This window comes from Solenopsis invicta, chromosome 1, assembly GCF_016802725.1.
Source record: "Solenopsis invicta isolate M01_SB chromosome 1, UNIL_Sinv_3.0, whole genome shotgun sequence".
Lineage (NCBI taxonomy): Eukaryota > Metazoa > Arthropoda > Insecta > Hymenoptera > Formicidae > Solenopsis > Solenopsis invicta.
Genome location: NC_052664.1, coordinates 26,466,954 through 26,489,865, shown reverse-complemented (window position 1 = coordinate 26,489,865; position 22,912 = coordinate 26,466,954). Strand labels below are relative to the sequence as shown.

The following is a 22,912-nucleotide window of genomic DNA, read 5'->3' as shown; positions in this document are numbered from 1 at the left end:
TCTTCGTTTTGGCTGCGCGGCCCGATTGACGCGCATCCGAGTAACAGGTGGTAAATAATCCGCGAAGAGGAAACGCACGGTGAAAGGTCTCGCGTTGTGCATTCGAAGACGTCACGCATCGAAGTCAGTGCGTAAGCGTTTAAAAACTGTTAAACATCGCTTTCTCGGTTCGGCTGGCAGTCATCGGTGTTGTTCATTATTCATGGATCTCGCGCGCTACGAAGCGCAGCGCGGCGCAGCGCCGTGCCGCGAGAATTAATTCGCCGCCAACATTACGTCGAGAGGTACGCACGTGTGCATCCGCCGATAATCCGACGATTATTATTTATGATTGCGCTTGGTACCAACGCGACGTAAAAGGCTGAATGTGTCTCGGGTTGTACGCGGGAGCCGACATGTGCTGCGCCCACGCGCGTTTTCCCCCCTCTGGCTCCTTCCTTTACATTATCGTAGTCGGCAGCCTTGCCAATAACGCGTGCAAACGTCAGCATTGTCGTCCCGTATCGTATATCGTTGTGTCCGCCTATAAATACGCTCCTCCTTCGGCGACGATTCGTTTCCTCTCTGAGGATCTCGCATCGTAGATCAAAATCCGAGTTTTTTTTCACGCAACCAGTCTTCCGTAACGATCGCTTCTCTCGATTGGATCACTCGGAGATATACGACTGTTTAATCGAGAGAAGATATTTATCTATGATTTGCATGATAATGCGATTATATAAAATGTTTTTAATAGGTTGGATACAGCTGCATGCAGAAAATTATCAGTTCTCCTGTCAAGAAAAGCAATCACATAATTCACTTTTTTTTTACTAACAGTTATCCTTAACAAAGAATATTTTCTTGATAATTATCTTAAAATGTACTCATTATAATTTAAAAAAAGAAACTCATCATATACTAAGAAAAAAAGAACTATAGTCTTGTCAAGAATATTATAAAATTGTATCGAAGTCGAAATAATAAGCCAATCAAATTTTTATTTTAACTCAATACTCTTGATTTAAGTATTAATTTACTAGGATTTCGAATACATTTTGAATGAATTTGATGCTTATGATGAATTTGTAATTTTGCGGATACCTATATGCAATGAACTTATGAAATATTTGAAATAAGTATTATTTATTTAATTCAATTATATATTTTCTGAGTACACACAAAAGTTTATTTTAAGTAAATATTATTTGTTTCAAATACATGATGTATATTATCAAAATATTCTTTATAAAAATAACTATTAAAATAGAGAAAATTAAAAATCGAGTAATTGCTTTTCTTAATATAAAAATAATATTTTTCACATGTATTTTTATTTAAAAATATGTAACGGACTCTGAAGATCTGCAGATTTGTAGACTCAATAAATTGTACCTATTTCTACAGATCTGTAGTTATCATTTTTAAGATACATTTTATAAAATATACTCTTTGATAAAAAAATATTTATGCACAAACTTTTTTAAATTTCTCATCTCACTTCCTAGTATAAAAATATTTTTAAAAAATCAACTTAAGGAGATGAAAATAGAAATTTCGCTCTTTAAATGACTCTGAAAAGATCGTTGTATAATTATTTTTTCATGAAGATTTATAACAGAAAAATCGCGCAACACATGTCGTAGATTTGTAATTTTTTTTGTGTCAAAGAGTGTATATCAATATTTTTAACATAATAACTTTTTCCTTTGACCTAGCTAGAAACTGAATTTGGAAATAATAAAATACAAGCGCATCTTCAATACGCAATCGCGCTGACAAATACATTAATTCGTTAACGATTTATAATTTACGACTGCGTCGTATATACATCCTGATGCATATTCTCCGATACGGCTAATAAAGAGCCATTTAATAAGCGTTTAAAATTGGTCTTGTACCTTATTTTACGTATCCCTGTCTCGATTGAGATCTGTGGATGTTCCATCGTGTTAGAATGAATTATGTGCCGCGTCGTGTCGGTGGATTCTTTTTTTTTCTTTTCTACGAAGGTAAATTAATGGCTCTTTAATTCACTAGCGACGTTACGCATAAACCGACAGTTGAAAGACAGCGCGAGACGATCGCAGTCAATGCGTGTAAATCGGTTCTAATCGCACAGCCGCTTCTTGGAAGAGGAAACCGGCAGGCTCGGGTCGGACACGTTTGGAAGTAACTTGGCTACTTTTACACGAGGCATTTCACGGTAGCCTCCAAACATTTTCATGTAACACGTGAGTGTCTTCTCCCCCTCCCCCCCCATATCTCACTATTTATCTCCGCGATACTATCTCAATAGGAAATTACGATTCATCTTTCCAAATCGATTAACGCGAAAACAATCTTCCTTAATTGAAGAGTCAAATGGCAGCTAGGCAATAAGATGATATTGTGACTTGTAGAAAAACATTTCGAATTTCATGATTCATCACGTCTCGCGGAGGCCAGCGGAGACTTCGCAACCGATCGCGATCATTAATCTTCGAGATCTGTCGTCTCATTTACTCGGAAGCGCGCTCGTGAAGCGCATCAACGGTCTTATCGGTTAATAAGGCTATCTCTCTCGCCTTCTCGAGCCGACAATGAGCCGGAGGGATTAAGGTTCACTCGCAAACGACTACTTCTTTCAGTCAGTGAGTTTAATAGGATCAAAATCGTCATGAAAAAAAAAAAAAAGATATAATCGCTCAAATGATTATTGTGGACACTGTCAATAGGAGCGTTACAAATATCTCTCTTCTCGCTGTTTTCGAGGAACGCGGCTAAGACGCTCACGTTTCGCGGCGAGTTGCGACGAGGAGCATCGAAAGCGGTTAGCGAGAAGCAATTTATTATCACCCCGCAAAAACTGTCGACAAACCGTTGCGTAATCGGTAATACAATTCCGTCACTGTTATATCGAGATCGGTTGTTTCGGAATTGAGCAACGAGTGACGGTGTCTTAGATCTGCCCGAGCGAAACTAAACTTCCACCTCTGTGGCTCACTTGCTTTTCCGGCCTGGTAAGGCGAGCTCACCGGCCGACAATCGGGCGGTAGCACAGCGCTCGCTGAAGAAGGAGGAGGAGGAAGAAAATCGATCGTAAGCATTTCGGTTTTGCCAGCGATTTTAATGCGGGGATTGCGACACCGCGCGAAAGGCGACTGCTCCTCGCCGCCGCGCGCGGATTTCCTTTTTACGGCGTATCCGCGGAATTTTAGATCGGTCAGACCGCTCAGATGCGCGGACATATCTCGGCGCGCGCCGCGCCGCGCCACGCTGCGCTGTTCGATAGTTTTCTCTATGTGCGAGCACTGTGATTTAGTTAAATAGCGACTCGCTACGAACGTTTCCTTATGAAACCGAAGTGTAAAGCGAGCCGCTGGAATCCCGGCCCGCGCTCTCACCGTAAAACGGACAATCCCGTCGAATTCCGCGTAACTCATAAGTGAAGCCGATTATATAAAAAGGATGATCGCTATGTTAATCATTCATCCAATATTGCGAATTTTTAATAAATCATTTTCACATGGCTACCGCGAATTCGAAAACGTTAACTTGTCTCTTTTTACTTTTTCAGCCGGCCACTTTATAGACTGCTCTCGAGATGAAAATTTGACGTGGATACTCGTACGTCGCGAATGAAGAAAAATATTTATGATGTGGCGAACGGAAGAAATTACTCGGTGCGTCGTACTGCAATTTTCAAACCTCGATTTTCTCCCTCGAGGTTTCAATAAACGCGTGCGCGCGCCTCGCTTTTGCTCGCTTAATTTGTTGCTCTCGTTTCGCGTCTCTTCTTGATTTTATTGAGATTTCACTTCTCTCTCGACACGCAGATGTCGATCTGGCGATCAACGGAATTCATAGAACTTCAAAATTGAAAATTATTGCTCTACTAACGTATCTGCTTCAATAATATTGATTACAATGTCATAATTATTATTTATAATAATTTCGTGCAATTTTTTGCGGATAGTGACAGTGATATTCGGGTGTCTTTATAAATTGCGAAATAAGGAAAGAAGAGTGAGAATTCTTAACAAGCGGATACTCTATATTATCTTACACACAATTTCATTAAACGTAGTTACATCATATGATACATTTTATTGTTCGCATTTGTACAAAATTCTCCTAATACTCCAAACGTGAATGTGCAAATGTTCAGATGCAATAGATATCTGCCTGGTTTTGCTTATAACATAGTTTCACATTAGATAAAAAGTCGCGCACGATAAAAATCGGCTGTGAAAGTATTAGTAACAACCTGCGGCTACATATAAGAGCCAGGTGCAACATCAAGATTCGTCGCGAACAGTGCACGAGCCTTTCTCATGAATTCCGCAGCGTCTTTCCACCGCGTTTGGCCTTTCGTCAGGAAATCGCGGATTAGGGGTAAAGAGGTAAAGACGGTCGGGGAGGAGAGGACGATGAAGGGTTCTGGCGTAACAGAGATATCAAACAATTGGTTCCGCCATTAAACACGATCATCATCAGGCACAATAATTTTCTTCAGTTCTGTTAGCCGCGCTGAAAATGGTTTCTACCCGCTGGCGGATATCCGAGTTTGCGAAACTGGCCGTTAGCGCGACCGATGGAAAGCGAACGCTGAGTGAGTACAAAGTCACTCGCTGTTTTGCTCAACATGACGACTTTTGTCCAGCATTCGCCGATTAACGCTTGATTAACAGTTTCAGCGGCATCGAATTGCCGTTATCAGAGCCATATTTGTAGGAATTTAGAATTAATTTGACTCGAGTTTTATTTTGATGTCTAGCTAAATTACGTTATAAAGTTCTTCTCTCTCTCATTTTTGATATAATTCGGACACTACTCAAATTTAAACTATTTTAATTTTAATCTTAATTTAAAAACTTGATTAAATAAATTTTTGTACACTAAAGATTTATATGCTTGTAGCAGTATTTTATAAATATTTGACTTAAAAAAATGTCAAGTTCAAATCACTGATGTTCATACCAACAAGTTTATATTAATTGAAGACTTCACAAATAAATTGCTCTGGAATTTCAATGTATTATGTAGGTATATAATAACCATTTATTAAAATAAAATTGTTATCTTAGAAAAGCATTTAAAGTTTTCCTTCAACGTCATTATTAAGTTAATAACATTGACCTTCTCATATTAACGTAAACGTACCAAAATAATAATAATAATTATACAATTCGGTAACATATATAATTCGCGTGATGAAGTGTTTACCGTTATTACGGTAACGTGATATTAACTTGCGCAAGGTTCGAATTTTATTTTAAAGTGTTTCACAAACGATCGATCCGGTACGCAATTGAGAAAATAAAGAAATATTTCGTCTTTAACGAGCGATTGTGATTTAAAAGGAGTGAAATCGACGGCGAATGAGAAAACGAGGAGCGCGACAGTATAGAAAATAAATGGGGAACGCCCGTGAGTGATGGCACACGGAGACCGAATGGACTGAATGTAATTTAATTGGACGCTCTAGAAAGTGCCTTCCTAATTATTATAATCGATTAGCACGTTATTAGTTGCCGCATCGCACGAATGCGAATCAGGAAGCGGTCGCGCAATTAAACATTTAATTTGATATTGCGCTTCACTATTGCCGGCCGCTTTCCATAATGATCTAATGAGAAGATTTTCTCAATTAGCATAAACTCTTACGACGGTTTATAGAATCATTAAATTCCGTCCTTTGATTCGAAAGCGTTCAAAACCATTTTAGGATCATTTAAATTTCATCAAATTTTAATGTGCTAATTTGTAAAGTTACAAGACACATTAACATTATTAAATTAATTTTATTATTAAGTTAATAACAAAATTACTAATTTAATAATAAAATTATTTATTTCTCATCATTTCATTTTATTAATTAAATCAATTTTATTTTTATTATTAAATTAAATTTTAATAAAATAATATATAAATATAAATTTATTAGATCCGAATACTTGACGTATAAAATATATATTTACAGTTTTATTTTGCATATTCGTCCACAAATTAAACAGTGAATTAGTTCTTAGTTTGTAATTAAATATTTTCCAGATAATTATCGCCTTCGTATCCAAATTATCGCATCGTAACGCCGAAATATTGATTGAGGAGCGCTCAGCAATTTTCTGCCGAGCGTACGAGGAAAGTCGGGGAATCTCCTCGCTTCTCCTCGCTGGCCAACCGCCAAACAGAATTACATGGACTCTTCCATATTGCGCATAAATATATACAGCGATCGGCCACGAAATCAGGAATAGATTTTCATGAATTTTCCTCCGGGGCCGGTTATTGCCCAGCCGTTGGCCTGATTCCCTTTCTTTAACCTCCCTTCCACTTCCATCTCCTTCCCTGATCTGCCTTCCGTCCTCTTCCGCGATTGTCCCGTTCCCCCGCGTCGTCCTCCTCGTTGTAACGCATTTATCTCGTCGCCTCTCCACGCTCGATCGTCTGCCGATCCGCCGATCTCGCCGACCGCATCGCCCAACTTCTACGCGGCATCTCCGACCGCTTCCTCATGAAATATTCACGCAGTACGACGAAATCATCGTTTGTTAGTCAACACTATCCCTCTGTCTTTCTTCTCCACCTCCGACCTTCTCTTCTCTCGAGAGCGCGAGGGCCTTACACTGCCGAGAGCATTATCAGCCTCGCGGTGGCCCATTTCTTTCCGCGCTTCGGCGATCTCTTAGTTATCACTACATTTCTTTTCTCGCGCGATTTGCGAAGAGAAAATGTACAAGATTTCAGATATATAATACTTTTATATACTTTTCTTATATATCGAATACCTTACAACTTATTATAGAAATTTATCATTTCTGAAGCTTTTCTCTTACGTTTGTTTGAAAAACAATGATGTGATGAAGATTGTAAAAGGCACCGGAAAATGATTGATAAGGATAAGAGAATAATTTTAAGCAATAATAAATAATCTTATTATAATTAAAGTTTTAATGTGTTAGTAAGACGATTTATAAATGAGATTGTGTGTGATAAGGGATATTTATAATATTATTTAAAAGTTAGTTATATTAAAATTCGCTGAATAAAAGTTGGGTTTTATATTTTAAGTTTAATAACTAATTTTGGCATTGTATTTCAAAGAGAATTTAAAAAAATGTTCAATGTAAACATTTTTTTAATCCTCTTTCAAAGTATTTAAAATTATTATTGAATACATATTTGAATATATACACTGAGAAAAAAAGTTGTTAACTTGACTAAAATTTTTTAACTTGATTAAATATCTTCAGTTTAAATATTTATGTATGGTATTTAATTTAAATACATAAATACTTAAACTCTTAAGTAAGAAATTTAATCAAGTTGAAAAATTTAGGCATTTTTAATGTTTTTTGTGCTAAATACAAAAAGAATATAATAATTTTCCAAGTTATTATATTAACGCAATCGACCATACTTTTTCGTAGAATTTGCTAAAAATGATAACTTTCATAAAATATTAGTTATGTTACGCCTAAAAATGGTATAATCAATGTCTAAATTACTGGTGCTTCTACAACCTTGAAACAAAATGGTACTCGAATATCATCGCAAGGTCGACCAATGATGCACGAAACGAAAATTGGTGAAAGAATGCGTGGGATAACACGATCCTCTCTGAAGAGTGCCATGACGTTCACGAACATTTTCTGTGCTTTTAATGAGCAGGTAGATCGTTAATAGACCGTATCGATCGTGAGAACATTTTCATTTTCAGCCTGACAAATTACTGATCTCGTAACGTCCATCACATTCTTACGTTTAGTGAGAGATAGATAAATGAAACGAGTTACAGTATCTCAGGATAGTGAATAATTTTTTACGATACTGATAGTGAATAACTTTTTCTTGTATTTTCGTATTCATGTATTTGACCCTCAACAGACAGATCAACCGAAACAGTTTGAGACCCAGACAATTTTCAAATGATCCAATTCGTCAATTCTGCCTTAAATTCGTACAGCATAAAAAATAAAAACCAGATCATACAATAGTAATAAGTTAAATCGTCAAGTTAATAAGTTAATCATAAAAAGTTAATTGTAATAAACTAAAATATTAAAAAAATATGTCAAAATTTTTTCAGAATTTTTAGAACACTTTGAAAAATACAACTATTTATCAGTGGCCCAGTTGGTTTGTGACGTTGATCACGAATGATAAACTGAAGTTTATCACTCGTGTTCAAGATTATAAAATATTACTAATGAACAAGCAACAACTGAAATTGTGACGCACACAACGATACCCTCTTCAATTTGTCAGATGACTGACCGCCTTAAGATGTTGGTTTCGATTTCAATTCATGATTATGTTCGCATGTAACAATGCAAAGGCAGAATGCGGCTCGCAATGACGAGCAAGAAGTAACAAGTGTGCGCAACCTTCAGCGATGATAGAGGGCTGATTAAGCAAATCAGAAACATGCGTACTAATGTACACGGGATCGATTCTCCTCACGATCAAATGTTGAATTTCAGTAATCTTCTAATTTTTATTTGTCCTAATTCTTATTTTTCTTCAAAAATTTATATACAATTCTTTCATTCAATTGAATAATATATCTTTAAGGGTAATTTAATCTATAATTCTATATTATTTTACTTTTTATATTTACCGTAATTGACTTAAATATTTACTGTTCTTGACTTTATATTCTTATTATGTTTATACTAATGTTTTATTAAAAAACTTAATGTTATATACGTTTCGATATTCAAGCACAAAGTAAAACCAATATCGAACGAGTTATTGCTCGATTACGGCAGCACATTACCTAATTAACGACAATCAACTGGTCTTTATGAAATTCGGTCACGATCAGCGAATATAGCGCAAATTGTCGCCGAGTCATTAAATTAAATTAACTTAAGTAATTCTCGCATTAATTTTGGTACAAGCGTGTATTTTCGCGTGTACTTTCCGCGCAATTTAATTGCGCAAGATTAAGTTAGATATCACATTCGACGGTATTGCTAAATGTTTACTTTAGTTGCGCGATACATTTGAATTTTAAGATGTTCAATTAAGCGAGACAGCAAGGCGAGAAGGCGGCGCGGCGGTGAATCGCGAGATGAAATAAGAGGGTCAGCGTGTTTGGGATAAGTGGTGACGCGCATACATATACGTTGAATAATAAAAACACGTAGGTACTGTTCGGCCCTTTTTTACATCTCCGTTTGCCACTTTACGCACCGCACGATGTTATCGTCGTTCTTACATCACGAATGTAGGCTGCGGCCTCAAATTTAAGCTTCCATCTCGAGGCGCTACAATTATCTTTCCACGTCGGCAAGGTCACCGCATTGTCCACTCGAAGATGCAGTCGATGCAGTTTCACCGCGCCACAAGGTTAGCGTCGCGTCCGTTCACTACAATTAAATAACGGACAATGCGCTTTTTTTTACAGCATCGTTGCAATGTGCCTCACGCAAAACTGGATAAAGGGTTTATTGCACAAATCCGTTTTTTTGCAAGTTTTTGTAAAAAGATTGCACGACACGATATATTCGGTCTATAATTTTCGTGTTTCTTTTTTTCGGCGAAAATGGCTAAAATTAATATGAAGCCTGCTTAAACGATACACTTCGTCCTTTCGATGCGAGACATAAATCACAGTCGGAGCAAAAAAAATCACGTTCGCAGCAATGTTTAACGATTACTGCCTGGTCGTAAAAGCGTCGGCTTCGTGTTTTGGGCAAACGCTCGACGATCTTTCGGCGGGCTGCAACGCGCGTCCGCGACGAGTTCCTCCGTGTTTTTGTATATCTTTCACGCCGAACCGGTCTGTAAATTTTCATTTCCGTCGCGAGCGGTAATTTGCAGAATCAACATTAAACGAGAAGAACAAAGGACTCTATTCTGAATCTGTGGGAGCGTTTTAAGAACCATTACGTAGTTGATTAAGTCGCTGGGGCATGCACGCTTTATTTTGCGATCGATCATCCGTTACGGTTCACGATTCTGGAGCAATGTGACATTTTTAACGAATTACATGCACATAATTTTCTTTATAAACCGGTTCGCATATTTTCTTGCGGGCGGGCACATCGTGAGATAACGTTAAATTTCTCCAACTTATCAGTACACGATAGCAATTACTAACGAGATACAGATACTGAATGTAAAACGGCTTATCGATAATTGTTCATTAGGGAATCGCACTGTTATCCGATGTGAATCATAAATTTCGTTTAACCGGAATTTTCTCGGTCCCACGTGGATTGCCTGTAGTACGAGCTTCTAAACGGCAATGAAATTTAACAATGGCATTGCGGTACTGCACGAATTTAATTTAAAGGCAGCAGGTCCATTGTACGCGCGGGAATGTATAAATAGACTCGGCGTACATGCGAGCCCACGCATTAGCTTCGTGCTACCGAAGAGATCCCGTCCTCGTCGCGAAACGAATTTACATTTATGGCCATAGGCAAAAAGACGATTGAAATTATTTCAATTTTCCCCTCCTTCTTTGGCTTCTTATGTAAGCTCGTTTGTCGACGGAAATCAATTACATCGCAGAATGAATCCGTTTATACAGTAAAAAAAAAAGAAATTGCGCTTACTTCGATATTTTTTTAAGGGTCGGCTATTTTACTTATTGAAATTCTTTGAAATTTGAAAAAATATTTCGTTTGATTTTGTAAAAGTGCAGAGTGTCTGAGTAAAAATAGGTATAAAGAAATTTTAAATGGAAACCTTACTTCGGAAGATTTAATAAATAATAAATTGAATATAATAAAAAAAAAATATTTCAAAATCAAAATTGAAAGATAAAATTTAATGGAACTCTTTAATGGAATTCGGAAAAAAATAAATTAATTTATAAATGCAAGAGAAGATATTTTATATAAACGTTAAAAGGAAACACAATTTATAATAACACGTTAAATACTATTTTGCAATGTGTGTGTGTGTGTGTGTGTGTAAAAATTATTTAATATAAAGATAGTACGTATATCATTACAAATTATGGCAGACACCGCGCGGTTGGTAGGATCATTGCGGTAGAAGTACTTAATGGTACTCGGTGACGGTAATATCGTTCGAGGCCCGTTTTATTGCCGTTTGCGCCAGGACCGAGGTGAGGACATTGTTCGAACGTCTGGGAGTCTCTCATGATTGTCGTGCTCTCCATTCTCGTAATAGCCGGCGTATTCAAATACCGGTCTGTCGGTCTTGTATACGTTTGCCCGGATTGTTGAGCAACAAAAGGAAAAAAAAAAGAGGTAGGATCCCGATGTCGCGTAATATCGCTTGACACTGCCAAGTTCCGTTTGGTTTTGCAAGGGTGAGATTGAAGAGAAAAACGGAGTAGGCGGAGTCGTCATGTATGGCTTTGGTATTAAACCGTATCTGGCTCTATTCGATTCTATTGACATTTAATCTTTGTACAACGTGATTAAATTTATAATATGTATAACGTAATTGAAATCTAGGAAAGGCCAACGAACGACAGCGGGATCTTTGTGTGCATAACACAATGTGAATATATCATAATTATTTCTCTTTTAATTTACACGTTTATAGAAAATTTAACATTTATCACATAACAGATATGATTAGTTCGTTGGCTTTCTCTAGATTTTTTAATTATAAAAATAATTTTGTTGGACAGTTAAAATAATTATGTAAGACGTTCAAACATTATGAACAATATTGCCAAATTTAAAATTTCAGCAACAAATTTCAGTTTAAAAATAATCTTACATAATTATTTTGATGGTTTAAGAAAAGTATTTCCAGATTTGTATTTTGTATCTAGCTGAATTTTTAGTTCAACAAAATAATTCTTCCTGTGTGCGTATATAATAATATTAGGTTGGCAAAAAAGTCATTCCGTTTTTTTGCTTTGTAAATAAAATGTGGAACCCAATTATCGAGTTTGTTGACGTATGCAACTTGTTTTAAATGGTTTTCAATGCTCGATGAAAACGAACAATTTATCAGTGAATAAAGTTTTTGCTTTGTATGAAAAAAATCGCATTTTATTTACGTAAGAAAAATACAACTGTATTGCCAACGTAATATATACGATTATGCAAAATTACTGAAGAGAACGCCAAAGAAGATTTTGGCGATTGTGGAAAAGCGATTTCGAGTGCGACGACGCGCTGACGCTATTCAAGTAGAACACTCACGTCATTTGTCGTCATTTTGACGTTAAAATAACAACAAATAACGTCAGTCTGTTACCTGGATATGAATTTACAAATAGTTACAATACTTTTAACTCTAAATCTCACGTAAGTTGCCGTTAAACAGTTAGGCAGTAAAGAGAAGGTCTACGTATGCATACATTCTACTCGTTGTTCGCGTAGAGATACCTTTTCAAATTTTCTGCCCGCGCAATCGTACAAATTATCATTATTCCCAAGGCGAAGGGAGAAGAGGTCCAGCGCATATTATTTACAATTACTTTCGAGCGATGCGCGATGTTCGCGCCCGTCGTAATTTGCGATTTATCGCATACGGATGGTCATGGGTGCGTCGGCGCACGTACGAAGCCGATTCTAACAAATTGCCGATAGCGAGGCAGAGATGGATCGGGCAACAGCGCGAGGGAGAAGAAAATAATGGGCCACGGGACAAGAGTCGGCCTGCCGCTCTCGGCCGCATTGGTTTCACATAACTGTTAACGGCGTTGTCGGTCGGTCTATATCGAGATCGGCATCGCTCGACGGCAACAAAAATCACCGCGTCCCGCACTCGACTTACCTGTTATCAATTAACTGTTAACGTCACCGTACGCAGCGGTAGCGCGTCTATTGCGTGTGCTATCGGCGCAAGCTGTGCTCTATGAATAATGCATCTCCGGTATATATCTTTCGTGCCGCTTAATCGAATATTCTGACCTGCGTCTTTATTCTCCGAGAATAATCTGACGGGAGAAAATAAAATTAAACCAGTTTTGCGAAATCTAATTTTAGCTTTCAACGATAAATATCCTTTTCTCCCTTTTCTCCCATTTCTCTCGTTTTTAGCAATTATAATTTATAAGAACTTGCAAATGGCTATTAAAAGTTTTTTTCGGCGTTTAATCATTCAATATCTCTCGGATGCGGAAACGAGATTTTGTAACTAATGTGACTGTCACGCGATTACCATATCCCTCACTTTTGCATTCGTATAACACAAATTTAGCCTTGCTTTACGTTATTTCGACTACTCCAACGTAAACACATTTATCGGAGTCTTTCGTGTCTTGCGTATCGGATAATCTCGCTGTGTTCTCTATCCCTCGAATGGGCGCAGTCGCGCGCGCCTGGAGGCACGTAAATTTATGAACGAGGAAACGGCGGGGATGACGCAGGAACATAGCTTTTGCAACGTCTGCTTTCCTGGGCGGCAAAACGAACCGTTCGGTGATATAAGGACGAGCGTGGGCGATTCGCTCTTGCGCGGGATCGCAAGCGCAGCTTCAGAACTGGTCTCGAACGAATTAGACGTCCAACGCATTTTCGCGCGGAACCTACGAGAGCACGAATTTATGGGCGTGACTTTGCGTCGCTTTAATTGCATTACGTAAGATTTTTCTGGTGTCAACCTGCGGTAGTTTCGTAAAATAAACGCGCGCGTAGTGTTTTATATAAATTCTAATATTGTCAGTGGTTGTTCGAGTTTATGCACTGAAAAAAAGTCTTGTTGCATTAATTGGAAATTAATTGGAAATTTGGTAGGTCCAATCAGTATGTCTGTTCAAAAACGAACGAATCAGAAATACCGGATGATAGTGAAGGCTATCAAACGTTAGTTATCAGTGTTATAAAATCTCGACTCCTTAGAATAACCGGAAACTCTTGGCTTCTCTAAAACTTAATCATGTTACGTTGATATATTATAATCAATTCATTTTTCTCGGTATAAATGTTAATTCGGCACTAAAGTTGCGTGGGCAACGGTGAAATAATTTGAAAGAATAATTTGAATAACGTTCGAAAAACCTGCACAACATTTAATTGAATTCATAATGATATTTGTTAAAATGTCGAGATTTTTGTAAATACGTGATATCATAAATCATGCTAAAATTAATCATAGATAAATAATGCCATAAAAAGTGTGATAAGTAATGCTGTAAGAAGTATGTAAGCCAAGTCCAACGTACGTGTTAAATATTATTTATAATGATCAACAAGACAGACAATCAAATATACGCAACGACTTTATTATTAGACCATCATCAATGTGTCATTACAATTTGAACATGAAAGCGCATTAAAACATAAAAACAAATATTTATATATCCTACACTGAGAAAAAAAATGTTAACTTGACTAAATTGATTGTTGACTTGATTAAATTCTTTCAAGCATTTATATATTCAATTTAAATACTTGAACAGTAGAAACTTAATCAAGTTAAAAAATTTATTCAAGTTAATAATTTTTCTTCTTAGTGTATTAATTAATTTTAGTTTAACTATCACATTTTGCTTTCGAGACGTGTGTGCACACTCGTCAGACAATACGTCGATTAATTATCGGTGAACTTCTGCGGTCACATTCTTGCGAAATCCGATTATTTTCATTTAAATGAAAACCCCTCGATCTCCTTTTACTATTCAATGTTCCTGTCCGCAGATTAGCGTGCACGCGTGACACCGTGTCTGCGTTTCACGGCAACTCTGTAATTACCGGGAGCGCGGGATGACGGCGCCAGGAGTACGAATTAAGATTTCGTCGACAATGTTTATGACACACGTCATGCCAACGAGAAAACACGAAAGCATTACTGAATTTCGATTTCGACTTAGAAGATTTTTCAATAATCAGAATCTAAATTTGGCGAACGTAAAATTCAGTTTGTAAATTTTCGGAAAGAATTCTAAATTATCGTGAAAATTTCTATTTTACAATCTTACCTAGAAAAGAAGACACGAGATTATGTTTTCAATTTATAAAAGATTAGATTAAATCTACCAAACATAATAAAATTTTCGTATTATAAATTTAAACTATTACTCATGACAAAATTGCATTTTCTTTTTAAATATAAAAATTTTTGCTTTCTCAATATTTTTGTCTTATTTAGATTATTTGATCATTGACGCAATTTGACATACGATTAGATTAGTGTAGTACTAGAAATGGTTCATAAGTGCTAAATGCTTTCGTTCTTCCCTGAAAAATACCGATCGTGCGACGCGCTCATAAATATTCAGAAGCGCTCTGCTCGGAACATCGAGATATAATAATACACGAGATATAATAATACGCGGCACCGTGACAACGAGCGGGAAGAAATAGAGAGAGAAATCGTAATCGTAAATCGTTTTACCTTATACGACATGCCACGACCTTGAAGCCGAGGGTGACAGCGCACTTCCGTTGATTTTGCGACACTTTGCTCCGCTCATGAGGCAATCCGAACGAAATAGACGGAAGGAGTAGAAGAGGAAGCCGGAAAGAGAAGGAAACGACAGTCAGACGAGATGGATGAGAGGGCGGATGAATGCGGAGGTATCACTTGTTTTACAACAACACACTATCCTCACACTCGTGATCACTCTCCCTCTTTGGCGGACCCTTCCACGTGCGCGAGACGTCGGCCCTTACGAGGATACGAGATGCTGGAACATTCGCACGAACATTTCGCGTTGACCCGTACCAGATCGTTCCTCAACATGTAATACACTCAGGATCCACCGGAAGCTTTCTTGCACCTCGTGGTGCACCGCGACCACGTGCTCGGATAACGGTTCCGATCGTTCCCGCTCCGGCGATACACGACTCGTCCCCTTTTTTTTTATACCACACACCGCACCAGACAGTCTCCCGTTTTCTTCAGGTGACAGCTTTCTTTCTCTCTTTCTCTTTCTCTTCTTCCGCTGTCCTGACTAGAGTTCGTTCTGTTTTTGCGTTCCGATCGGACGCCAATCGGTCTTATTAACAGTTCCTTCGTGGCGATCGTCCGATCTGGTTGACCGATTCCCGTGGGATCACACTGCCGATCTCCGGGTGCGAGCCCGGACGTGTATCGAAACACAAAACGCGTGTATCGTGTCGACAGGACAGTCGAGTCCTGACTGTTGATTTCTCTCACGGGAGGAGCGACGGAAGGAGCCAACCACGTTGCTCACCACCGTCCGGCGATCGTTTGGTGCCCGTGCTCCGTTGTCCAGGTCCTCTCTCGAGGCGTGTGATATCTCCCTCCCCTCCCCCTCTCTCTCTCTCTCTGTTTCTCTTTCTTTCCTCCGTGCCGCGGACGAAGCGGAATATCAGCGAGAACCGTGAGCGCTCTCGGAGGAGATTCGTGAGACGCGACGAGAGCGGAGTGGTCCGTACGGTGGTGAGTAAGCCGTGTGCCGATGTGTGAAGCGGGCGATGCCGCGTACAAACGTCCCGCACACAGGTATATACACACACACACACAAACACGCAAGTACGTTCCGTCGTGGGTACACCGCCGATTGGGCGGGGAGACTGAATCCGTAGGCTGCGGTGCGGGTAGGTTAGTAAGTAGGTAGGTAGGTAGGTAGGTAGGTAGGTGAGCCACACACCGGGAAACACACCGAGGAGACGTCCGCGCACACGGAACGAGGGGGGAACCGCGCCGTTTGTACGCGAGCGCGCGTATACGTATATCAGAGCGGCAGTTCCCTGTGTGTGTGTGCGCGTGTGTATGTATGAGAACGCACGCGGAGGAATATACGCGAAGGAGCTCCCCTGCGTGTTAACCGTGAGAGACGTCGGTAAGGTAAGTGCTCTCCTCTCTTTCAGCTCCGGAGTAGCACCACGCCGGCACGCGACCTGCCCTCCCCCCTTCTTCAGCCTCCCTTCTTCCCCCCTCCCCTCTCTTCTTCAACGGCGCTCGTTGTGTTCCTTTTCCTACTTCGCCGGCGAAGGACGTCTCTCCCTCTAGCCAACGTTTCCTCCTAGCTAGGTTCCTCCGGCACTCTTCTGACTGTCCTTCCCACTCCCCGTGCGCCCCGATCTGGACCCCGAAGAGAGGAGGTGGATGGTGTTGGTGCACCACTCCCACCCGATGGTCACCGACACACCGGAATCCTCCCAGCCAGCCGACGTGCTCTCGCAGAAGCGAGAGGGAGAGAACGAGTGAGAAAGAACGAGAAGGAGAGAGAGAGAGAGGAAGGAGGGAGAGATGGGACGAAGAGTATCGAACACAGTCACTATCTCTTCTCTATCGTTACTCGCGGTGCAACCTCCTAGGCAACTAATTCACCTTTGCAACTGTATCGACACCCTACCGCTCCATTGCTCGCAAGTATATTCGTTTCTTCTTCGATTTCCTCCTGTTCTTCTTCTTCTTCGTTCTCCACGTTCGTCTCGATAAACTTCATTTATAAGAAAGTCAAAGAAAAAAATACTTACAAATATTTAACAGTATTTTCAGATAATTGGATTTTTAGCTGTTTTGTTAAACGATTTTACGTTTGGTATTTTTGTTATTTAATGTTAAGAGTAAACTCGCATTTATACAACACATGAATTTCACGTGCAAAATGCAAAGTTATAAAAAAAAGATCGCCATCGATAATTTTTTCCACATGTACACTAAGAAAAAAAAGTTGCTAACCAAATTTTTTAACTTGATTAAATTTCTTTAGTTCAAGTTAAGTATAATATATAAATTCTAAAATTATAAATACCTAAATACTTGAACTAAAAAAATTTAATCGAGTTGAAAAATTTGGTCAAGTTAACAACTTTTTTTCTGCTTGATTGTTTGGTATATGCTTGATTGTTCATCGGTTGATTTTATTAGAATTTTCTTTGAGTAATGTCAAAAGATGAGATTTTAATTAACCAATATCAGCGAATAATGATCCGCTGTAAAGTCACGCAAGAATCAGATTCGAGTTTATTGCATTGTCTGTGACTGAAAGGACATCTGATAGGCCTGAGACCTTCCTTATATTGTATCGCTAGCTTTCAAGGTATATACCTTCGGCTTAGTTACGCGTCTTACTTGGCTGTCCCGTCGTCACGTTATCCATTCGACTTCCTGCTCAGTCCACTGCGTTTCGATTTCGATTTTGTCGCAACTGTATCGAGTAGTAGGAGTAGAAATGTGTCGGCGTTTCCATGAGCTCACAGCCAAGGATCGAAACCGTTTCTTGTCGTTCGTAGCACTCTCGTCATCGCAGTACTCCCGTTTCGTTCCTCACCTCCTGACTACGCTAATTCACCTCTGCAACTGTATAGTAACCCCACCACGTGATATTTTGCTCCGATATACTCTCCGGTTCTCCACGATGACGATCCGGTTGTCCTAGGACCGGATCGGACGGTTGTTACCGTATCGTACTTTGCTTGGCTTAAATGTCTTCAACTCTCTCTCTTTTTCTCTTTCTGTCTTTTGATCGATGTCGTAACTGTGGGAGTCTTTGATGAAATATTGAGATCAATGAAAAATAATGATTAGTCCAAATTAATACTATAATTGAGATTGATTGCATTGAGAATAAAAATATTTAAAGATTGATAAAATATGCATGATAAAAGATTGCTAATTGCTACAGCGGTTTGATAGCTCAAATAAAGTTATAAAGCGGTGCAGTAAATAAATGTAATTTGTGAGATTGATATTTCTTCACGATTTGACCAGTTCGTCGGTTATAATTGCTGTATCATCCTGTTTTATGGAATTTTTCAAAGCTTCTTTTTTAATCGTGTCGTTAAATCATATATTTCTGTCTTAAGAGCGCAATAAATCAGGATTTCATGCGAACCAGAGTATTAATTATCTGATTAATCATGGTAAGTTATTCATCTTCGCTCCGTCATACTTCGGGGAAAAACTTTTTATCATATTTTTCATACTATTTAGATTCGTCATGAGCATCCTTATATAAAACAAGATTATTTGAAATTGATTGGAAATATTTTACTATGAGAAAAAATTAAACAACACTTTAAACAAATTACTATTCTAATTTAATTTAAGAGATAAAAAATTATATATTTAATTTAAGAGATGAAAAAAATATATCTATATTTTCTTATATGTATAATAATTTTATAAATATGTTTTTTAATTTTTCAAACTACTCGTTACTTTCTCAAAACGCAGATCGGAAATTAAATTAGAATAGTAACATCATAATATTAAATTGATATTCAATTTGATAATACGGATGCCAACACTTAAAAGATCCTCTTTTCCCGAAAAACTAAAGAATTTTCTTGCAAAAAATATTACCTCAGGATTTGAACCTGGACCTTCCTACATTCCGTACGGGCGTCTTAGATAGTTCGATGACCGAGGCATATATATTATCTCATCCAAGAATGTAGGAGGGTCCAAGTTCAAATCCTGAGATAATATTTTTCGCAATAAATCTTCACAGTTTTTCAAGATGAGTCAATGTTATAGATATTTGTTATATAGTTTAGCATCAGTATTATTAAATTGAATATCAATTTAATTTGATTCAACTTAAGAGCTTCAGGAACTTAACAACGCGCAATTTGAAGAACTAGAAAATGTATATAAACTTACATATGAAATATTACTAGAGCACCAAAATTCGCTATAAGCGTTGTTGGCTTTTTCTCGATTTTTAATTGTGTTAAATAATTTTAATGTTTCATTTTCATTTTATTTGTTTTAGATTTTCTAGATCTTACTTTCACGATTAATTTTGCGTTTATTTGCGGGATAGAATCATGTCGATTGTGATGATCATAATTTTTTATAAATTATATGTTTTGAGTTACGTAATATCCGGAAAGAATTATATTCAGAAAAAAAATAAAACACAAATAATTTAGAAAACTTCTATAACGAAATTTTTCGATACTTCTATAATATACATACATATAATTTATAGTATATAATTAGTATATAATTTTTATTTAATTTCGCGTGAGAATCGTGTTATTTTTCACGTTTCTGCATGTTTCGCTCGTTCCGCGATCATCTCTATCATCATCGTTACGACGTATTTGACGGTAACTATATCCAAGCTGGCTTTCTGGGTCAATCTCTTCTCTAGTCAGCTCCTTAGCTTTAGCTTGCCCGAGAAACTAAGCGAGGCGAGTAAATCGAGGAGGCCGGTGTATACGCCCCGAGACCTTAGATCATCGGATCCTCGTGGATCTCCACGCTCCGCCTTGTTGCGCAACCGTCGCGGCGTCGGCGATCTCGAGCACAACGGTCCTGACACAGTTACCTGGTCAGGACGTTACGATGGGATTAAAAAGAGCCAACAGAAGAAGATAAAAAAAAAGAAGAGGAAGAAGAAGCGGAGAAACGTGAGCCACTCTCGGAGAGCCTTCCCCGGTTTCACGGTTTGATGACTTTTTTGCGACCTCTTGTTGCCGGACAAAAACGCTCTCTGATCCCTCTCGCCGCGGCTTTTCTCCGTTAAATGTTGTGCCGTTTCGTCCGTTTCGTCGTCGTCGTTGTCGTCGTTGTCGTCGGCGGCGGCGGCGGCGTGTTGCAACCTTGCACAAATTTTGGCCTTCAACTCGGCACGCGGCCGCCGCGCGTCATAATGTCGCCGCGATGACGTTGAAAGCTGGAGCCCGCTCGTGCAACGCCACAATACCCGATGACGCTCCGAATGACCGTACGTCGTTACAACGAATTGCATCCACAATGGATCCTCTTGCAATTCTGCATAGTCACACAAAATCGCGCACAATGTAACCGTACCTTCATCGCATTCTTATGAAAAAAAAAGAGATCCGCTTTACCATTTATCAGAATCTTTTGTTGCGTCGCGCGCATTGTATCGATATTCTGCGTTCGAAATTTATTCGCGACGCTCATTCGCGCCCGGTTCGTTGCTCAACGAGGTCTCCGGAGAGAACCGGATGAACGCGACGGAGGTTCAACCGTGTTGGTGTCACTTCAGGGTCGTCGATCGTGATATTTGAGGCTTATGGAGGCGGGTCGGAATTCGCGACCGCGTCGCGACGGATTCTCTCCCCTTCCACCTCCCTCCCTCCCCCGTCGCGTCGGGAAGCATTCTATTCTCATATTCTCATACGACGACACCTCTCCGCCACACGACGGCGACGGGGTTGACGGCGTGCATGCACGCGGGCACGCACACGACGACGCCTGCCGTGGAACCCATCATTATACGCCTACGCGGGCGAATATCGGCGAGGACGGCACGACACGGCGCGATGGTGTCGTGCATGTCGCGACAAAGGCTGCGACAAACGCACGTGGAACAGCGTCGCCCTAGTAAGAACGTCGTTGACAATGGCGTGCGCGCACCGGAAGCCTCGCTCACCGCCGCGCCGTGGTGAAAGTTAATCATCCTAAACGCTCCTCTCGGAGATAAGCGCCGAGAATCGTCCGAGATCCACTGGGCGGCCGTCGCCGCGTCGCTTCGATTCAACTTCGTTTCGTGGCGTTACCAATTTGAGAATGTTATTAAGTCGAAGATCCTTCGTCTTCAACGGTATTTGTAAAAAATTAAGTGTACGAGGATTGAATATTGAAGCATGAAGAAAGAAAATTAACTTATATACAATTTATATAATTTGTAATTAATATTAATCATTATATCAATTAAACTATATATTAGAAAAATAAATAAATGCTAGTTTCTTTACGTGTATCTGATTCTTTTAAGAATGTTTGGCTATAAAAGCTAAAAGTTATCGAAATTTAAAAATTGAACTGCTTCTCTAGATTTGAAACCATAGCACAAAGAAAGAAAACTATACATCCTTAATGCATATTTTTTTTCAATAAAAAATTTAATTAATAGTTTTTGTTTAATAATTTTATCGAAAACATCAATGCAACCTACAGAGACAATCGTGAAACTAGAAATAAGACTCGGAAACGGAGATAATTCTTGTACATCAGATTTAAGCCTTTATTGCATCGAGCATCTTAAATCTCGATGTGCTAATAGAGATATCGTAATACCTTCTCGACTTTCATCGACTATGGGCCATCTCGACGGCCGCAAACTTGTCTTTATTGTCGATGCTCGAATCCTGTTTGAATCCTCGTCAGCTCGTTGCAATTTTCGTGCCAATTTGCTTCCCGTGGGCGCAATACTATAGCTGACTCGCTTTAAATCTTACTTTAACGACGTTCGAGATAAGTTAAGTACAAAGATCTCACTTGTTTGGCCCGGGCATTGTTGGTGAGATCCTTGCCACTTGCACAATTTTTGATCTAAATTCTAACGATGCTTCGAGGGAAAATTACGAAAGGACATCGAGGGCGAAGAGAGACACGTTCGCAACAATATTTGCACAGATTCGGAAGCTAAATAATCTCGATACGTATTAATCCTATAGTTTTAAGAGCTCAGAAAAAACATTCTTTTTTCAAATTTTTCTGGATTTTTTTACAGATGAATTTTTCCAATAAATTTTGCTTCTGTTGAAAAAAAAATCAAGAAAATCCAAGAAAAAATTAAAATTAATTAATTAGTAAAATTATAATTAAAATTATAAGAATAAAAAAAATGCATACGAGTGCATCGCATACTTTGTCTTCCTTTCTCCTTACATTATTCACGTATGATAATTACTGCTTTCGTGACAAACTTCTATGATTTGATACTTTCAAATTAATTTTTTCTTGAAAGTTTCAATATTCTGTTTCGACGTGTAAAATCGCGAGGAGGATACACAAAACCGCGCATCTCTAAGCCGGCGAGCGCGAGAATCCGCCGTACGCGTGCGTTCGACGAGCAAGTGCATCTATTATGCATCGCCGTAAGATATTGACGCGGAAGGGGCGACGCGCAATTTCTGTTCTCTCTGGATTGGTCACCATTCCGTCACGTTTTCAGTGGGAGGAGCGCGTTGTGTACGAACGCAGTACGACCGCGCGTAGAGCGAAAATGCATAATGCGTGCCTACGTAACTGTCAGCGTTACAGCGGGCATCCGCGGGCGGCTTCGTTACACCTCTTCGCGTTACGCGGCACGCAATCACGCTTCTTTGTGTGATTCGCGCGCGCACGAATTGTACCTCTGACGGCCGGATGATGAATCGTG

At 39.0% G+C, this 22,912-nt stretch overlaps 1 protein-coding gene across 2 annotated transcripts in view; it reads right to left on the bottom strand.

The window, feature by feature from the left end:
• LOC105201990 (transcription factor hamlet) overlaps positions 1 to 22,912 on the bottom strand; it is a 54,988-nt gene that overhangs the window by 20,355 nt on the left and 11,721 nt on the right. Inside the window, exon 1 of one of the 2 annotated variants that reach the window (XM_011170316.3) lies at positions 15,247 to 16,878. The exons of the other annotated variant lie outside the window; for it this stretch is intronic. The gene's annotated coding sequence lies outside the window, so the exon portion shown is untranslated. Of the gene's footprint in view, positions 1 to 15,246; positions 16,879 to 22,912 lie in introns of those variants that run through there. 2 annotated transcript variants of the gene reach the window in all.